The sequence below is a fragment of the Rhipicephalus microplus genome, chromosome 8, assembly GCF_043290135.1.
Source record: "Rhipicephalus microplus isolate Deutch F79 chromosome 8, USDA_Rmic, whole genome shotgun sequence".
NCBI classification, from domain to species: Eukaryota; Metazoa; Arthropoda; class Arachnida; order Ixodida; family Ixodidae; genus Rhipicephalus; species Rhipicephalus microplus.
The window spans coordinates 37,251,983-37,272,874 of record NC_134707.1 but is presented as its reverse complement, the minus strand read 5'-3'; the positions used below and the strand labels follow the sequence as shown (position 1 = coordinate 37,272,874).

Below are 20,892 nucleotides of genomic sequence, written 5' to 3'. Positions count from 1 at the left end.
GTTGGCCCTGGTTTGCTTTTGGAGTCTTCAAAACTTGTACCCTCACCGAGAAGATTATATGAAAAAGACAACAGTTCCAAATCACCACTTTCGTTTCGACCAGGAGCTAACAGATGAAGAAACGTTCACGGGAGAAGAAAAAAATCGAACACGCTTCAGTGCTTTTTTTCTTTGAAGCGCTAATTCGCTCGAATGTCAATACGGTTGTCAGGAACACTAGTGTTCTTTTTTTTTCTTTATTTAAGATACGCTATACACAGTCAGACATATGCCTCTGTCCTTAGCCAAAAGAAAATAACGGTGCCCGCCAAACAAGGCCATCGTGAAGGTTTGCTCCCCCGAACGTCACCGATCGATCTCCCCGTTGCCACGCCACCGGAAAGCCTCGGAAAAAAAAAAGCAATACACGCACGAAAGCCATGCGGGATATATCTAATCCTGTGTGTGTGCGGGCGTAAGTTTCGCGCCTGTTCGGCCGTCTGTGTATACGCGGGGCGGGCGGCTGTGTTTGTGTTTATCCTTGGGGCGCCGCTCCTTTACTCGATATCCCTCTGGCAATGCCCTTGCGCGCGCGTGCACGCCCGGCCGCGCAGCGTGTTTGGCGGTGCGTGCGTGTACTGCACGCAACGGAGCAACGCAGTCGTGGCTGCTCCGTGAGCAAGGAATCGCCGAACAAGGGCTCGCTTCGACGCCTCCGCTAGGCGGTCACCGTGGAGTCGACTGCCACTATCGGTACACCGCAGACGCTGTGCAGTCGCCCTCAAAAAAACGAAAGCTGTGGCGAGTTCAGTTGAACGCGCTGAACGTTCTACAAGAGCAGTAGGGAGATAGAAAGAGAATATAGCGCCTGGAATCCGCTTGCATTGTTCCCGCCAGACTCGCAGCTGAAATTGATCGTTTCGTTGAAACGGCTTCTTTTTCACTGTTCGTACTACAGGCGGGCTGTCGGCATGCAGCGTACGCGACAGAAAAAAGGATGCCGGCCGATAACTGCCAGAGCAGCAGCGTTCTGCAACTTGCCACGTTTACTGGTGCGCAGCCCATGGACTCCGGGACGTCTGCCTTGTAATGTTTTCGCTTTATGACTTCCGTTTATAGGCCATCGTTTTGAAAACTGACTCTTCATGTGCGTCGTGCGAAAGTGACAAAACCAAAAGAGGAGACTATATACTGTTCGAACGTTCGGTGAAGCCAACAGCATCAATTCGGGAACGCTGATGTCATTAAAGCAAAGAATTAGTACTATAGAAGGGAGAAAAAAAAAAGGGGGGGGGGAAGAGGTTGATTGTTTATGCCCGGAGATGAGATATACCTTCTTTGGAATGTCGCGTTATTTCCTACATGGTGATCCATTTTTAGCCAGCTTACGAAATAACACAACCATGATCGTGCCTAATAAAGGTTAGAGATAGTTCGCAGAGCCACATCGGTGTCAATGTCCTCGCTCCTCCACGCCTTTTGCGAGAGTCGCGGCAATAGTCTCCTTCGTCTCATGAACACGCGTCTATGTTACAATTGTCTGTTGAAATCTCCATTCATGAAGGGAAACTTGGTTGTCAACGCCATCGTGTTTTTCGGGCGTGGAGTCCTTTCGAATGCCATCTAGCTCAGACTTCGTGCATAAGTGTTGCGTTTGTGCGCGAAACCTTCAATTGTTCTGCTTCTCAAAATATTGCCAGGTGCACTTATTTATTTCATATAATGGCATCAGGATAAACCCGCAAAAAAAGCTGTTACGACAACTCGTCCCAAGCCAACCCGTAATTTTTGGCAACTTCGAAATTTCCATAAATGATTGAGATCTGAAAGCCTTCATTTCATGCACCGGCGTTACATCCCCGCAAAAAAATTTCGAATGAAAAACTAGGCACATATTCTCATCTTTTTATGAACGGAGATCAATGCTATGTTCTCGAACGAGTCACAAAGCAACCAGTGCGGTTGATTGTGAAGGTTTAAAACGAGCAGTCTTTGCGTAGCTATGATTTCTGGCACCCACTTTCTACGCCACAGCGTTGAAGAGCTCGTTTCGCCGAAATTTCGGCATCATTGTCGGCGTCGTTGGTTGTGAGCGAAAAATCATTATCTTGTGGGTGACCGAAAAAATCGAGGAAGATGCAAATAAATCACACAACTCTGAGTCCAAGCGGTGATCAAACCCTGTAAACGTTTGCCTGGCAAGTGGTGTTCTACAACACAGCCACGAGGGCACTTGTGCGTACAGCGAAAATAACTTCCTCTGCTTAAAAACGCAGTGCAAGTAATAACTTTCATACTTTGCAAACACACGCTTCCGGCATACATGTTTCAGCATACATGAAATATTCCATTCATAATGCGTGGTACTATAGCCCACATGCTCATAGGGTGTCAGAACATGTGAATATCACAAAGACTTCATCATTACAAAGCCGGTTACCCACTATAAAAGTCACACACGTTACTCCACATATTGCATAAAGGGACTTACTGGGTGCACAGGAAGTTCGAAAATATTTGATGCACCAATGGTTAAAAGTACGCACTAGGGACAACATATCGCTATCGCGTTCAACTCCTCAATGCGAAGCTAAAGGATCTGCATATTTTTGCAAATATGTTTGACGTCTATGTCTCTGCTTTAAATATTTTGATGTCTTTAGGCTGTATGTAATTTTTTAACAAAACGCAAGCCCGTTATGGGCAAAGAAGTAGAGTGAACAACACAATCATCACAGCTACAGGTGCAAACAAGAATTACAGACACAGCCGCGTTCTTGGTAAATGTCCCTTCGCGGTATATTGCATGCATTGTCGGCCTGTCATAGGAAGCGAAGAATGTTCGCAGCAACATGGCTTTTACACAGAGGTGAAATAAAGAAGTATTTTCCCATTGTGCTGATGTCACTATCTTCCACGTCATTCATAAAACATATTGGTGGCATGTCATATCCAGGATAATTGTGCTCAAGACAACTCTACTTCTTAGCAATGTTAACAATTTTCGCTTGATTCCCTTTGTAGATATTCACTTGTACATACATAACTGTCTTAGCAGATCAGAAGCCTATGGTATCAAAAGAAGTTGCAAGCCCGAATAGCGGTGTCAATGGGAAAGTGAGGTCAAATTAGTGGACTAAAAATATAATAGTTATTATGAAGAGGACATTGTAATTCAGTGGTGGTTTTGAAGGTGTCTAGAGCGGTCTCAACGCAAGGCAGCATATAAAAACTTTTTTAGTAAGGCGTGTTGGAAAAAAAAAGAATTGCAGAAGGAGGAGACGAAGAACAGGGCTTCGGATTCACGCGCTGCAGTATCGTCAAGGACCTTGACTTGACTTGGCTGCAGTAGCAACCCACGGAGTCGGGCTGCAGTTTATTGCAAATAAACCCTCTTCTATTCTCAACGGGAGGCTCAATTTTCTACAAGTGGTGCCGAATGCCATCGGATCAGCGAACTACGCGGATGAACTTAATGTAATCGACTTCTCGCTTACGGATTGAACCGACCAACTTACAGCTGCTGTTTGCGTCGACGCAACATGCAAGCTCTTGAACTGAAGCGTAAATCAGAAAGAGCCCAACGAACGCGTGTTATAAACGAGGCAGATGCAACGCTCATTCTAGAAAGCATCACGGAAGAGAAGCTTTGCATCCTCAACGAAGGTATCAACCAGCTGCTCACCGACTTGAGGGTCACCGACTTCGCCATTGTCCCTATGCTATCATCCACGGAAGCAGAGACAGAGTTTGACCGGGTTGTGGAATACAACGATCGAGCCACAACCACGTCAGTGAAGCTCAAGTGTAGCCTACGCCAACTTCAAGGTTTCCGGAACCGCGCACTACCATTGGCACTACCTACTGAACCCGTGTCACGAACGTGCGAGCCCACCATTCAACTTCCAAAAATCGACCTCATGAAGTTCGATGGCAAACCGTCATCGTGGAAGCCTTTTTGGGAGCAGTATAATCAACTGATCCACAACAACGGTGCATTCACCGACGTAGACCGGTTCGCCTAACTACGTTCGGTTCTGACCGGTGACGCGGCATCAGCGATTGCGGGACTTCCAGCAACGGCAAGCTGTTATTGTGAAGCCCTGGACATTTTAAAACAACGCTTTGACAAGAACGATGCCATCGTTCCGGCTCATATGCAGTGACTCAGCGACATGCGACCTGTGCAGTCCTCCAATGATCTTCGAGGACTTCGATGCCTTTACGACACGGTCCAAACCCAGACTCCTACCCTCAAGACTCTACACGTATCGAAGGACAGTTACTCCGCGATGTTCTACCCCATCCTACTGAAGTCACTTCCTTACGATATCGTCCTCGACTTCAACAAATCAATCGCACGCCAACGCACAGAGCACCCAGGACGACCCACAGAAGAACCGAAGGCAAGCATTTAATCTTTGCCGTTCTTTATTGAGACAGAAGTAGAGTCTCGCGAACGAAATGTTGTCCTGCAGGTGTCTGCAAAAGAGCACATGTCGAAGTGCCAAGGTACAGATTTACGCACTAGCACGACAACTTCTTCACGTTGTCAACGGTTCACAACCGAGTCATTAACCACATCGGTGAAACCAGTTCCAAGCAAGAACGCCCGCTTTTTTTGTGAGGCAAACACTTATAACACAGAGCATGCGGTGAAACTGTCCGATTCCTTTCGAGGAAAAGAAAAAACGAGTACTCAGTGTGGGCAGATGTTTCCAATGTACATTTAAGCTTAATTTGGCGAAAAATTGCAGAAGGAATGTGACATGCACGAAGTGCAATCGATGCCATGGCGAAACAGTGCGTGATCCTCGGTTGCTGAATTGTTGCTGAATTCGATAAACAGTCCACAAGCATCAAGAGCGCCTATGCAGCTAAAAATCTTTCAGCTCTAAACAATATGTGTTTCTTCAGACAGTTGCAACTTGGGTCACCGGACAAGAAAACAAATTCCTATTTCGAGTTTTATTCAATGGAGGCAGCCAGCGCAGCTTTATCACTGAGCGCTTGGGTCAACATTTAAATTGTCACGTACTGGATTACGAGAACCCAACGGTGGGATATTTCGGAGGACAACATGATGAGAAGACTTTCCAGCGTGTGCTCGTCACTAACTGCTCAGCGTAGTAAGACGCCACTATCGATCGAAGCCCTCGTCACCACAAACATCTGTCAGCAATGTGTACCACGACCACATTAGGCCTTCAGTGACAAGCTTGAACAGCAAGGATATTACTTCTCTGATGTTGATCAATCTGGAAGCCCAAACATGACTGATGTGTTTACGTGACAAGTGACTATTATTGGTCACTTGTCACTGACAATGCGCAAAATTTGCACAGTGAACTCAAGGCCATCGACACTAGTTTAGGCTGGACTCTACAGGGGCCAGCAAACTCCTCCTCTACTATCACGTATTGAAATGAAGAAATTGTTCTGAAGGCAGTGACAGACTGCAAATTTACAACAGTCATCTGCAGTAACTTACAAATCATACGAATTAAACGCGATTGACGTAAAAGGACCGACAACAAAAAACCCAGAAGAAATTTCAGTAGAAGAGACTTCTAGGCTGCGGTCAGAAGCCAACGAGACACCATGTGCTTTCATGAAGATGAAGAAGTTGGCTTCAAATCATTCACACGTTATCGGCCTATGCCACCTTCAGAGTTGCATCTTGAAAAACAGAAAAAAGAACCGAAAGCCTTGAGAATGAAATATCATCCTGGCACAGACGTATTGACATCAAGTCGGAGAAGTTCTGCGCAATTCTCGAAGCAAAACGCAGCAAAGAAACGGCAGCAAACATTCACGAGAAGCGACTTCAGGCCTAAAGGACCCTCTCGGTGTATTGGAATCTTCTACCGTGAACATGGGCCCTGGCAAGCAGAACCTATTTGACTATTTGACGAAAACAACATGGAGTCGTGAATCTTTCCCTGTCCGGGGGGAAGAACACAAATGGCTTGCACCCGAAGACCTTGAATGGCCGCAGAACTCTACCGACCGCGTCACAGCTTCAGGCCTAACTGACCCTCTCGGTGTATTGGATTCTTCCACAATGAATATGAGCCCTGGCAAGTAGAACCTACGTGACTATTTGACAAAAAGAGCATGAGGTTGTGAATCCTTCCCTGTCCGATGGGCAGGACACAAATGGCTTGCACCCGAAGACCTTGAATGTCCCCACAACTCTACCGACCGCGTCACAGCTTGGCTGTTGCACCATGCCTGCAAGCGCAAGCAGAAGAGTGCTTCGAAAGCAGCCTTCAATGCCGAAGAAATGAAAGCCGACGCAGTATGCTTTCCTGGGAACACTGATTTACCGGATGCCTTTCGGAAATGAGATTTCCGTAAAGCCAAAGGTTAGCGCCTCGTTTACACCGGTCAAGCGAGCCCCGAAAACTTACATTATTCTTATGGTGGAGCTCCACAGAGTACCGGGTAGAGCTACCGTGAAACGACTAGACCTATCAGCATCTGTACCCGCTGGAATTGAAATTTTTGCGAAATTCTGCGCGCGGGGCAGTTTGCTGAAAAAAAAAAAAGATCGAAGACGAAGGATACGAAGAACTGGGCTTCGGATTCATGCGATGCAGCAGCCACCCACGGAGTAGGGCTGCGGTTTATTGCAAATAAACTCTCTTTTCTTCCCAACGCGAGGCTCAATTTTCTACAAGACACTCTCGATGACTTTGATGACAATATTAAGTGTTTTACTAATGAACAACATAATAAACGCCTAGAGCATGCGTTTAAGGTGAAATGACATTTACATTAAAGGGTGATTTTTTTTCCTGTATTCTCGAATGGAATGGTAATATGAATAAGAGCCTGCTAATTGCGATGCACACCTTTTCGTATGTTTTTTTATACTTATTGTAAAGCTTTAAAAATTAGCGAAAAATTAAGGCCCGCCAGCGTGGAGCAAACTTAAGCAATTTATACTTGACTCTTTCATGGTAAATTCCGACGAGGATGATTGTCATCATTTGGCTCATCAGAATGGCATCACTAATATAATGGACCGAAACGAACATTGTTGGAATGAAATTTTACCTGTGATGGCTTTTATTATTACTTCGATGCTACTGTAGTTTTCTTCACTCACCCCTGCAGAGCCGCAGAAACTTCGCTTTGTTTCATCTTCTATGTACCGCTAAGGTAAGACTACATTATTTTAGACCACCGCATCCACTCTGCCTGGTAAAATTCGTTTTCGGTGAACTTAACTACGGGAGCTTTCAATGGCGAAGAAATAAACTGGAATCACATAAAACGGACAACCTACGTAGCCCGATTTTTATAGCACCTCCGACGACGAACTTCACCTCGGCTAAACGTTCAATTTATATGCACGCCTGGGCACGAGCGCCCATTTCCTTTCTCATTTCGGCGCCTAGATCACATTTCAGACGGGTCTGTGAGGAACCCCTATCCAGCACTATGCGTAAGCCGCCCCAGCGGAAGAAGTAGGATTCCTTGGCAAAGACTGGCTCCGTAATTGCAGTGGCGGAAGCGGAAGTTTTTATATACCCGCTGTCTCAAACAATGGATCACTGTAAGTTGGCCCTTTCGCGCGTTGAAGCGCAATGAAGGTGCGAACGCACTTTCAAAAAGCCGACAGAGCAGATGTTTGAGCATGGTGCCGAAACTATATCCGACAAGTATACGGGCAGAAGAATTTGAAGGATAAGAAAAATTGTTCACTCGTTTTTTTTCTTCATTTATAGACTTATCATGGGAATAATTGAGAGCTGAATCTTTAATGCTAGAACAAAATAAACCTTGACAGCCGATATTTTCTTGTATGAGATTTCGTTCCCGATTGTATCATTATCATAGTTATTCCGACTGCAGCCTTTCTCATGCAAACCGAGATCTTTTAAGCTTGCAGCACCTGTTTACTCTTTTGAGAGGTGAGAATAGACAGAGAAAAAGAAGATAGGAAGGGAGAAAGAGACTAGAGAAAACAGAGAAGTAATTAAAAAATGACGAAGATTTAGACCAGCTCAGGTGAACACGAAAAAGAAGTTATGCCGGAAGTTATGCAGGAAAAAGAAGACGAAAAAAGAAGTCTATGAACGAGTGGCATCATGAACACGAAAACAACACAACGAGAAATTATCGTGAGGGTGGCTATGCTGATTACGGTTTCCAGTTATGGTTACTTGTACGCTCCGTTTGGGGGAATTACGACAGTGCTTCGGTCCTGCGGCTATTAGCCCAGCGAGAGACTGAATATTGAATGTAGGCAGTCGCTCACTCATAGACCTGCGTGAGCGCACAGAAAACTATCGTTCACAAACAAATCAGTTTGTGCGTGTCTCCACCAGACGATGACAACACATTACAATAGGGCAATGCGTTACAAATTCAGGCCGCGCTGATTTGATTACGAGTACAACGAGTTTCTCTCGTCTTGCTCATTCGCAGGAGATGCGGTAAGACAGGTACATACTCAACCTAAGCAAAACCTTGACGCAACGCCTGATAGCGTAGAAAATGCGGCAGGCCAGGGATATAGTGCAATGAGTGTAATGATGGACTCGCTCTCCACGAGGCCCGAAGATGAAGGTAGACACAAACAAAACGCGAAGGGGGAATGCTGACAGATAGGACATGGCGGTGCAAAGAGGAATAGGCGAGGCGTGCTGATTAAGTTTCATTGCTCGTGTTATCCCCAGGAAGAGACATTCCACCATCACAGAGACATTGCGCTTTGGCACCAACCGCGGCCTTAATGCGGGATGCTTCCTTAGTGAAAGAATTGCAGGGGAAAGAGGACCGCGCGAGTTTCACCAGGCCATCATTGAGACGACAACCTGCCAGCAAAGCGCATTAGAATGGCTGCACGTATTACAACTTTGTTTTCCTACTCGCTTTCTTTTTTTCAATCGGGACTTTGAGGTTCCACTTAAGGCTACCGTGGCAGCTTATGATGTGGTGCTATCGTCTCTTTTACAGTGTCTTGGGATGTACTTTGCAGTTTTGTTTTTCATTTTACTTGCCATAGTGAACACGGGGATTCGCGGCTTGCAATGTGAGGCTGCTCTGATGCAGTTTTTTTTCCCCGTCCTTACCACTCGCTGTGTAATTGTGCAGGGTAGATAAACGAACTCCAACTCTAGCAAAAAAAAAAAATACATAGTCAAGCTGTCGCATTGCACCTTGAACGAGGATTGGACTTATGTACTTTTAAGCGCGAACCTCTTGGAAGATTGAAAGAATAGACTCTGGAGGCCGCTTCGCCTTTCGTTCAAAAGTTTCGCGCCCAACGGTGCTCAAGCATACAGGACCAACTTGCTCGAGCCCTTTGGGCTTGGAGCTCTGCCACGTTCTCAGCCCATGGCATCACATCTGAGATCTGCAGCGACAAAGCGCTGCGGATTGTGTAAGAACTATGATTACGAACATTATGAATTATTCTTTTCCTTATAAGCGTGTGTCAAGGTACATAGTACTTGCGTGTATATTGTAGAATCATCAAGACCACAGTCATCTCTCAACGCTCATAATAGCAAGCTAGGTGGTAAACTAGAACGACATGCATGTCTTGGGAAATGAATAAAAATTGCTATTGGCCTTCAGACTAGGGGTTCCTAGCAAAATTCTGCTGGCGGGTTTGCGTAAAGACTAACTGGTACGACAGGAACGGCAGACATTCGAAATTATTTTGCAGTGGAACGGCTGTAGCTTATACCTCCTACGATATAGCCATCTCTCGACACTCATATCTTCTGAAAAGAAATAACGAGTTCGTTGTTTATTCTGGCAAAGCGTTTCGGACACCCTCAGATCTCGAAATCGGGGGCGCAATTTGTAAAGCTTCCAGTTCGCGAGTCTTCATTGTCACCGGTGGCCATCGTCGCTAATGAGATGTGCGGCATAATACGACAAATTCATCTGAAATCAAGCTGTTTGGATGGGCTATTTGTGGTTGGTAAGCCAAACTTCATAACAGTGTGCCCAACACAATTATTTGCTTACGCTTTTTTTTTTCTTACGAAGAAGCATGGAGTAAAAACATTTGCGAAGCCTGGCCTGCACGGAATTGAATCGATGATATGTTTGGCCCGGAAAGACTCGCTGCTATGGAGAATAATGGAGATGTGGGCAAGTGGGTTTTGGTTCGTAATTAGAGTAAGACAGCTCTAGGCAACGTGCACACAATACGCAAGACATGCAAAAGATTATCTAGTATCCTTCTTATTAGTTATATATTTGTTGTCAGCCTTATCATATTCATAGCTACTATGCACCTGCCGCATTTGCTAGCAATATGCTTAGCATCACGATCAGCCAAAATTGTAATCGGCACGCAATATCAGGTCAAGACGTAGACCAGCTAAGTCTACGCCGAGCTTGATCGGCTGTCCCTAATAGCTCACCGCTGACGGCCCCATTAAGGGTGTGCATCTCCGTAATTGTTGATGACAGGCCATGGTGGCCCTGTAGCGTAACGAGACAGCGTATTATCGAACGTGTCTACTTGCTCGTGTCGCTTCCAAGAGTCGCACAGAGCCATTCGCGACCTTGAAGAGGCGCCATGGCGGGGCGGGATGCTGCTCGTCTCCGAGCAACGCACTTCGCCCCAGGCGGGAGTCGAGCCTCCCCTTCTCCCACCAGCGCCGCGAGCTTCTTTAATCGGGTGACTCTCTCCCTTCCCTCAGCAGATATTAGGGATGCTGTTGGCGACGACAGGACACATTATCCCACTTTGGGGCCTGCGAAACGGGTGGAGTGGCTTGAATTGGCAAACCGCAGGGGAACAGCATGGCTCTTCGAGGCACCCCAGGGCGTGCCCAGAGCAGCTCTCTCTTAAGCATTCAGAATCTGATTGAGTGGATGTCAAGTTGGCAGACATTTGCAGAGCGTACGAAGCAGTTTAATGAAGATGTTGTGGTTTGCATATAATTGAGAGGGAAACGCATTCTTGGGCGAGTGGCTGCACGGTATGTCATATGAGTTGGATGCACAAAGCAACGAGGACAGGAAAGGACAGGTCCTTTGCCACTAGTTCTAAGCGCTAGTCATAACAGGCAGAATCTTGTCTTGTCCTCGTGTTTTTTGTGCATTCAAAACTTTATAATTCAGTGAGACAGCCTATCAGGACAGTTCGTCTGAAATCGCTATTAACGAAATTATCGCGAAAACAAAAGAACTGTGAGACGGCCACAACAGGAAGGCAGTTGAAGAGAAGCGCTAACTAACTTTATTTACTATTTATTTCAGCCGGCCCCACCTTTACCTAACGAATGAATCCGCGTGAAACCTAAACAAAACCTGCCCATGTGAAATTCATGAAATGAACTGATTATTTAACAATAGTTCACTCATCATTGTTCATTCCGGATTAACTATTTTAACTAGTGGTTTATTCGGCGTCCTTTTATTAAGTCACAAGGCTTGTCACAAGGTGCGACCCTGAGCTTTAATTGATGGGCTAATGCTATAGGAAGACACGATAAGGGCGAACAGGCAGGCACGGAAATAAAAATTACTACACCGCAACTTAGTTGTATTTGTTGAAACATTTCTGAGCATGCTCCTTTCTTCAATCAATCATTACGCTTGTGTTATCCTGCTGATACACTCCTCTTTTCGTTCCTATGACAAAAAAAAATTGGGTCGTAAAGATCAGTATTGCTTTCTTCGGTATGTGATGTTCCTCAGTGTAACGACAATGATAATCCATTAGATGAGACATACTTCCCAGGCAGCATCGAGCGGCTCTCTACTCAAGCGAATCTGCCATGATGCGGACGACTAGACGCTGAAGACGCTGTCGATTCAACTTACGGGAAAGCACGAATGAGTCTTCCGTGGCCGGCAACGTTCGTCCTGCACTCGCTTATATAACGCCAATATATGTCAACCGATGGCCCGTTGTCCGCTTCGTGGATAAATCACTCTTGCGGTGCTGCGTCAGCCGTAACGGTTCGTATAGTTAATGGCCGTGACTCTAAAGGCCGGGTCGTCTTCATTACGCCGCCACGCTTTTGCCCACTATGAAGCGCCGTAGTCTGCCGTATCTCACTTATATAGACGGGCGATGGCGATGCGCCTGTACGACGCCTGAAATGAATTACGCACTCGGTGGAGGCCCCGATGGGACCATTTCGCAGTCGGCCGGGGATAAGGCGTGGTCGCATGTTCCTAGCCGACCGGGGCCGCACCGGGGAAGAACTTTTACCGGGCCGGTAATTTTGGTTGTTAACTTCGTTCCCGAAAACGGTGTGATTGATATCACGGCTTCATGATTTCCTTGTCACCTAATTGAAGAAATTTGAGTGATATCATAGCGGAACAGCGCAAAAAAAGTACGAATCACCAATAAATGAGGCACGAAAGAGAGAGAAATAAACATTTATGCCTCAGAAGAAGCCATTATATAGAAGAAAATGGCACTCTTACTGCGAAACAGGTGCGAGCGAGAGGGTGTAAGGAAGGAGAGGGACTTAAATGCGCAAAAACAATCATAGCACTATTAGTAGTCCAAGACACTGTATTTGTTTTTCTTGCGCCAACTGACACAGCTAAGCATGCTTCTGTTATTGATGTATATGCGCAAAAAAATTTCTTCACTCACCTCTCTTTTCTCTCCTTTAACACACACACACACACACACACACACACACACACACACACACACACACACACACACATACATATATATATATATACATATATATATATATATATATATATATATATATATATATATATATATATATATATATATATATATATATATATATATATATATATATATATGGAGCTTCTGTGTCACAGCCTGATATATACATGTGAATATTCCGTCTTCGTGATAAAAGAACAATGCACATAACATTTATCAAGCGAGTACTAAACAACCACCAATCTTAGGCAAGGCTAAACATAGCGCCCTGTGTTTGTTGTATATGGCAGCCGCAGACGGGCAAGCTAGCGTGTTCTGTGCGACAGTTACGAATTGCTTCGAGTGTCTCTGCGCAGTGTTTTCTGCTTGGAGTCCAACATTATGTAGCAGTTTTTGGATAGGACAACTGAGAATGATTTATCTGCAGTATTATTATTTTTCTCGCTCTCGAATGATTTCAGCGGCATGACGCGTGCTCAAACACACACGCACACACACACACAAACACACACACACACGCACACACACACGCACACGCACACACACACATACATACACACACACACGCACACACACAAACACACACACACAAACACACACACGCACACACACACAACCACCCCAATACGCCCGCTCACACACACGCAGACTGATTTGAAATGTGTTGTTTAACGTCCCAATACCACCATATGAGTAGGAAAGACGCGGTAGTGGAGGGCTCCAGATATTTCGCCCACCTGGGGTTCTTTAACGTGCACCCAAATCTGAGCACACGGGCCTACAACATTTCCGCCTCCATCGGAGCAACGTGCGTCGGAGCAATGCGTGGCAATATGCATGGCGTTCTGCGTGGTAATCAAATACTCTACCACAGAGCCTTGCCAAGACTCGGAATCGCTTTGCAAAAGGACCTCATGCAGGATCCATGTTAGTGAAACCAGAATTGTGATTGTATTGCTCCTCATGTATTACCAAAAAAAAAAAAAAACATTACTTGTGTACTTCTACCATACAGGCCTCACGTGCGGTTCGCGTCAATTGTAACCAAGTGACATCCACTGAAGTTGGTCGGCGCAGCACTATGCAGAGCTACCAACCTCGCCGACAAAAAACGCTACATTTCAGCTTACCACTCCAGGGGTAGGTATCACTCTTTGCCTCCCTACGCAAGCGTAAACAACTGCTAACGTAAAGCACGTGTGACTGTGCGACATACATGTCTGTGCGTATAATATCTGTACATATGTTTAGCTTGATTTCGTAAAGTTTCCCTGAACAAAAAGAAAGTACGCTACAGTCATTCTCCTTCCGCATGCTTCGCATGACATTACTTATTGTGGAACGTGTGATCTGCCGAATTTTGTTCATCGTTGTTCAATACATTGATATGTGGGGTTTATCGTCCCAAAACGTAGTTCAATACAAACCCCCACTTTCTCTGACGGCAATCTGGCATTCTTGTGAATCTTCCTCAATATTATTGGGACTGCTCATTAACTTTGAATAAGCCTTGATTGCAAATAAATGAATATTTCATGTTTTTATCAACACGAAAAAAAAACAAGAATGCGTGCTTTAAGTATTGATGAAAACGGGCTCCTCACGAGCAAAACAGCGCAGAACTGAACAATCATTTTTCGTATTTTCAATGATGTTACGCGATCAACTACTTTCAGGCCGCAAATAAGGGTACCGATGAAAATGTTCCCTGAGACTGACAAACAACTTCTCTGAGTTTTCTGTTATTCTTGTAATTGTGTTATTTTAGTATAATCTCCAAAGTGGAAATGCACTGTTGTAGAAACAAATTGAAACAAATTGACATGGTAGTCAAATTACATTCGTGTCGGTGATTGGGGGCAGTTACAGTGGTTTTAGAAATTGTCTAGTTTTTGCCCGTTACCTAATGCCTATTGTTGTTCTTTCGAAATCTTTAGCCACAATCCGCATTCCCCGAGTGTTCAAAAATAAGATTTCCGTTTGCATCAGTGGTATAGCGTGGAGATGTAGGCAATAAAATGTGTTGTATTATGCACGTGGCACCGGACCGTTCTAACAGGTAGTTAAGCCAGGAGCCGGTTCCTACCAGACAAGCGAAGGCCACATCCAATTCAAGCCTAATATTTTCACTCGTTCTCCCTATACGGTACTTGACGCATTTCCAGGAAATACGACTCTCACACACTTAAAAAAAAAGGTATTTACTGAACCTGATCCTAACACGCAACCATTGGTGGTCGCAATGTTTTGGGGAAGCATACTTATTATTAGTCTCTCTAATAACTTCTATTGGTACGAGAAACGTTATCAGTCTACGAATGAATACAGCTTTTTTGCAATTTATATTCTGAAAAGTAACAATTAATGCTTGTAATTAATGGCATGCTAATTAATTTAGGTTAATAATGCAGTGCTCATTCATGACCACGCTGGCTAATATTTTGAATGTTAAAAAATTCCGCTTGTAATGAGCCTCAGGCGCAGGATTTCAAAACTGTATGTTGACTGCATTGAAACGTAAACATCTTCCAGTTGATCTAGGTAATGCAACGGTCATTTGAGCGAATTCATGATGCCTTATTTTTTGTTTGCTACAAAGCCACTAAATCTAGCTTGAGAACTGCAGAGCATTGCCAGAATAGCTGAGTACTTCGTTAAGCACAGTAGGCATTGCGTCTCGATTGGTACAGTTTTATGGGCCATCAACATGCATGCGTCGAATGTGTTTTGTAAGCTTTTAAAAACTGAACAAAGCTCACCAGAACCAGCACTGGCAAGAGGTAATAGTCTTTCAGTCTTTAATTGTTCTGTAGTGTAGGAGACACTGCCAGTGCAATGTGAAACGGCTCAAAGCACTGCTTCGGGAAAACCGAACCGAGGATCTCGATACTGCAACTAAGGGCATTTGTAACTGAAAAAATTGAATGCTGTAGGTCAATGATGCGCTATAGGGATGTACGCACAATAACCGCAAGATCATGAAACGTTCTTTGCGGTATATTCAGTACGACACACCAACAAGGCCCTGCGCCTTACTTTTGAAAACTAAGGAACAACACTGTTTGCAGATATTTTCGTTTTGAATGATGGAGCCTTCAGCCTAGAATAATATTTGCAAAGCGTTTCAATTAAATCAATGCGTTATAGAAGTGACAATTATTTCGAGTCTGCACATTTCGAAATGTTACCGCAAAACCATAATCTGTTTTCTAAATAACCATGTGAATCATTCTTCCAAGGTTCGCTGATCATTTCTCTATATTTCTGCATGCCCACTGGTCATCTCTCACGAAATACGTCAGCGGTTTCGGTACCTCTCTTCAGTGTTCAGTTTTTTTTTCTCTAACCTACGCAACAAATGTTGAAGAAACGACATTGCATGGGAGATAGTTAATTTTCGCATACAGTTTCACGTGTTCATTGTATCATCATCTGCAGTGAGTGAGGGGGCTGAATAATTTGAATAATCAGATTAAGATATTGTTGAAACGGAAGTTTAAAACATTTTATCCTGTAGCGCACTAAACTGCTCCTGTGCTATCTTCTTCTGTTGTAATGACAGCATTAATAAAAGCAAAAAAAAAATACAGTCATGCGCTTAAACTACACGCCAGTGGTTATGAAACAAGACTCGAAGTATAACACATGCTTCACGCAACGTTATTCCCTATTTTGTTCTGTAAGTTAGTTTCTACAGTGACTTTAGACCTCGCGGTAAAACGTGGTAAACATCTTATCTGCGCAGATGTTGTTGTCCGAGATATTGAGCCTGTTTTGCCTGTAAAAAAGGTTTTGAAGATTCCGGGTGTACCAGTTAATTACGTCACTGCGGGCAGTTGATACGCCACACTTATTAAGTGACGCATCGGGTTCTTCCGGGCATGGCATGTGCAAAATACCTTTTTTAAAAATGAGCTACGAATGGGCTGTAGGGCCAAGTTTACGACGCCCATCACTTTTCGAACGCGCCAAACAGTTTTTCAACAAAGTATCCAGGGCTACCCTTTGTGCTAAAGCTTCTTGCTTGCGCTTGTTCTGCCAGATGGCACATTACCAGCGGTCCTGAAGCCCTGTTCGAAAGTATTTAAGAAACACACAGTGATCGAGAGAAAGGCGCAAGCAAGTGATATGCTCATGCGAGACCACCTCTGTATCATGTGGCTTCATTTTTGTCCAAGCTGTTGAAAGCCAAATCGTAAGTGCACGACTTACCTGTGCTAAACGAAAGCTCCCTGCTGATGTCTTTCGGATCCCTCGATACGACTGCTTGTGAAATCCGCCTGCCACTGTAATCCAGACCCACCGGAATCGGCACTACATGTATATTTGTATCTTTTTGTAGTCGCGCACCACTATAATCAAGACGAGAATCACTGCACTTTTGTACCGGATGCTCTTCTGTCCGATGATGTTTTCCTTCGCTATACGATGCGACAAGCGCCACAGACATGCGCACGCACACAGAAGCTATGTGTCTACCACGGCATCGAAAACGACGTGGATCACGAGGCCATTGCAGAGCACTAACGCCACGAAAACACTCACTGAAGCCACGCGTGGCACGGGGCACTCAGGTCACACCACTTTTGGTTACGTCATCAGTTCGAGAGAAAAGCTTTTCCCGGTGTCCTCGCATGCGACGACTTGTCCCGTAGCCTTTTTTCGTTTACGTCGAAACCTCCTTCGAAGCAGACGACGCGCGGACAGCAGACGATGCGACGCCGCTGAATGACAGAGAACCAGATTTCACCGCGGGTCGAACTGTTTTAGCATTCTCACTTTGTACAGAGCGGGACACGTGAAAGAAAAACTTTTGGTGGCGCCACTCAGATTGGGAAACCGACTTTAGTCGGCGCCGCTCGAGAAAAACGAAAAACCTATTCGAAAAGGAGAAACAGAAAGAATAAAAAGGGTAGGAACAAAAAATCTAAAGGTGGGACGTAGCACCGTCGCCCCAAAGGCGACGCGGCCAAGTCTCAACCTCGCCGCTGCTTTGCAGGCCTAGCAACAGGCGACTGACGGACGCCGGTGCCCGGCACCTGGGTCCGCCCCGTCTGGGCCTAGGGAAACCGCGCCACCCAGAACAAAAAAATAGAACTGGATCCTAGGGACTGCGAAGCGAACGCCACCTAGGAGCGCGACTCCCAACTGCTCCGTCAACAGTACTCCGAGCTTTGAGCGCATATTTTGCGCTTCTCTCATTTCTATTGATTGTGCGAGTCGCATAAGGTTTTTATACTTCTCCTGCTACTCAGGCACTGCCGCCATCTGCGCGGAGTGCGAATGTTCAAACAGTGGTAGGGCTCCCACAAAGCATTCCTTCTTGTTGATAGTATATCGACGGGTTTATATTCTGCGTTTCTTTTACTGTGATTAAAGCTGCATGGTGACACAGTTCTCTATATAAATATTTTGAAATGATGTGATGAAACACCACCATTCAATAGGGTATGATTGTCAGGCTGGATGTTACGATGGCTATAGTGGTTGGGTAATCAGTCAATGGTCGTGTGTTCGATGCAGGTCGCGTTTGAATGATAGCCGAATGCTAAAGGGTCGAGTGCTTTCCACGTCAGCGCACGTTAAAGAACACCAGCTGGTCAAATTTACTGGAGTGCTCCACTATGGCTTCTATCATAATCATATCATGGTTTCGGCATGTAAAAGCCCAGCTGTGGTATTTTATTAGAACCTGCTCTGAAAGCTGGCCTTAAGTAATTAGGTAGCAAAAAAAAGGTATACACTGTTCCTTCCTCAATCGTTCAGTGGAAAAAAATGCGGTATAAAGAACTAGTTGCAGCATTCCTCGATGCCAGGAATATAATGAAGTTCTATGAATATGCTCGTGCCAGAGGCGCTTCGCCAAACGAGTGCAGTAAAAAAAATACTTTTAAAATATACCAGGGCGAATCGAACAGCACTTTAAGGTAAGAATGCCGTCAACCAATAACCTTAAAAGAACTTCAGGTAAAGAATAATCTTAAGTTTGAGATTATGAACATAAGTCATTCAAGAAATCCAAAAGCCAGGGCAAGACCAATGCAACAAGACACGTTTCTTTTCTGAAATGACGCACAAAGTAGGGCATTCTGAATATGAAAATTTCATGGTCAAAATTAACTGGAATCAGAGTTCTACGTAACGCGTTATAGGCAATCAAATATTAGTTGAGATCACTTTCATTTTCTTACAACTTCGTAATATATTCGATTACTTTATTGAAGTTGTGACGCTCTGGGTGATTCAGTTACATTGGCTTACATGTAATTGATTACTGGTAATCAATAATTGTTTTTCCCAAATAGAAGTTGTGGCTACTCATATACGGTGTTTCTCATACTGAAAAAATATGCGTCTGCTCTGTAGGGATACCCCGTCCAATCTGATGGGGTCTCCATAAATAGCATATATATATTTTCACTTTTTCGGTGGCCTTACCTGCAGCGCCTTTCGTGAGTTCCACCAAAAGTGAAGCGCGACGCTTCATAGAAGACATGGGTCTTGTGATCAAAGCACGGCGCAAATACGAGCTGATGGTACGAAATGTGGCCCAATTATAAAAACACCCTTTGTTTAAGCGCGAGCATCGAGAGAGTTTTCAGTGTAGCAGCTGACTTCCAAACCTGGAAATGAGGCTGAATCAACAAAAGAAACTTTGAAATTAGAACTCCCGTAAAAAGGTTACGATATTTAATACTCGATCGCAGCCGCTTTAAGGTTTTAAGTAAGCCCAAGCTTTCCCTCTACCAAAGCCATAGCAGTTATTTGCAGTTTGAGTAAACGTGTGCTATTGCGTTACCGGTATATAATTATGAAGAAAAGTAGCGTAAACGTAATCGATTATGATTATTTAATTTCTTAATTGCTTTAATTGCTTCCTGGGGCTGTAACTGACCATTGCAATAAGTTACGCTTTAAAAGAAGTAATCATAACTGTACTTTTCTACACCTTTTATGTAATATGTACGACTCTCTTTGGAACGGTTGGAAACAAAATGTGGACCGTATAATTTTTTGATAGTTTCGAACACAAATATTATTACTATTGAGCTTTGCAAAAAAAGTAATTAGCGGAACTAGTTTTAGGTGACGATTGTACACTCAAAATATCATCATTAGACATAAAAAAGAATGTTTGCTAACAGCAACTCATATAAAAAAACTTTAGACATTGCTGAAGAGAACTGCATTAATGCGCTACAGAATCTGGTATTAGTTGAATAATATGTGAGGTTTAACGTCCGAAAACCACTATATGATTATGAGAGACGCCGTAGTGGAGGGCTCCGGAAATTTAGACCACCTGGGGTTCTTTAACGTGCACCCAAATCTGAGCACACGGGCCTACAACATTTCCGCCTCCATCGGAAATGCAGCCGCCGCAGCCGGGATTCGAACCCGCACCCTGCGGGTCAGCAGCCGAGTACCTTAGCCACTAGACCACCGCGGCGGGGCAATCTGTTATTATTCTTGTCACGTAGATTGTATAGCTACGTGGTACGTTGAGCGAGCAGCAACGCTATTGTGCACATCCGCATACCTTCATATAGCGAACACAACAATATGACACTGAAAAGTTTTATAAGAACGAATATCAGCTTTTCCTCGAAGCAATCGAGACTTGGGATACTTACAATTAGGGAGACCGTTTCATTAGCCAAGCCCCAAATCCCTCCACGAAAAATAAATCGTGTATCCTGACTACTCAGAGAGCACAAAAAAAATTACCTATATCTGGCTCGTCTTGTTGTGTACACGTCTACACGAACGTGCATGAGCAGTTCATAGTGTAATTTGGCTTATGAGTTGTTTTTTAATTGTTTTTTTTTGTTTATAGTCAGCTCTCAGCTAGTCACATTTGTTTGCTTCTTGCCTTTATTTTTTTCAGCTGCTCTGTTCCTACGCAACACGAACGAATACACCCCTCATTTGAAACACTAGTGCTGATGTGTTTGAGGTTGTGATAGTTCAATCGAATGGGCAGGCTATCTCGACCGGCCCCGCCGCGGTGGTTGAGGTACTCGGCTGCTGACCCGCAGGACACGGGATCAAATGCCGGCTGCGGCGGCTACATTTCCGATGGAGGCTGAAATGCTGTAAGCTCATGTGCTCAGATTCGCAGGTTAAAGAACTCCAGGAGGTCAAAGTGTCCGGAGCCCTCTACTACAGCGTTTCTCACAATAATATGGTGGTTTTGGTACGTTAAATTCCACATATCAATCAATCAAACGCTATCTTGACCGGTGTGAGCAATGACATATTTTTGACAT

The 20,892-nt window shown here is 44.5% G+C and overlaps 1 protein-coding gene across 4 annotated transcripts in view; it reads right to left on the bottom strand.

Moving 5' to 3' along the window:
• The window catches only part of LOC119165343 (uncharacterized), a 250,681-nt gene extending 233,030 nt beyond the window's left edge, over positions 1–17,651 (bottom strand). For all 4 annotated transcript variants that reach the window (XM_075871556.1, XM_075871559.1, XM_075871557.1 and 1 more), the window contains exon 1: positions 16,835–17,651. The gene's annotated coding sequence lies outside the window, so the exon portion shown is untranslated. The remainder of the gene's footprint in view (positions 1–16,834) is intronic.
• Between the last annotated feature and the right edge of the window lie 3,241 nt (positions 17,652–20,892).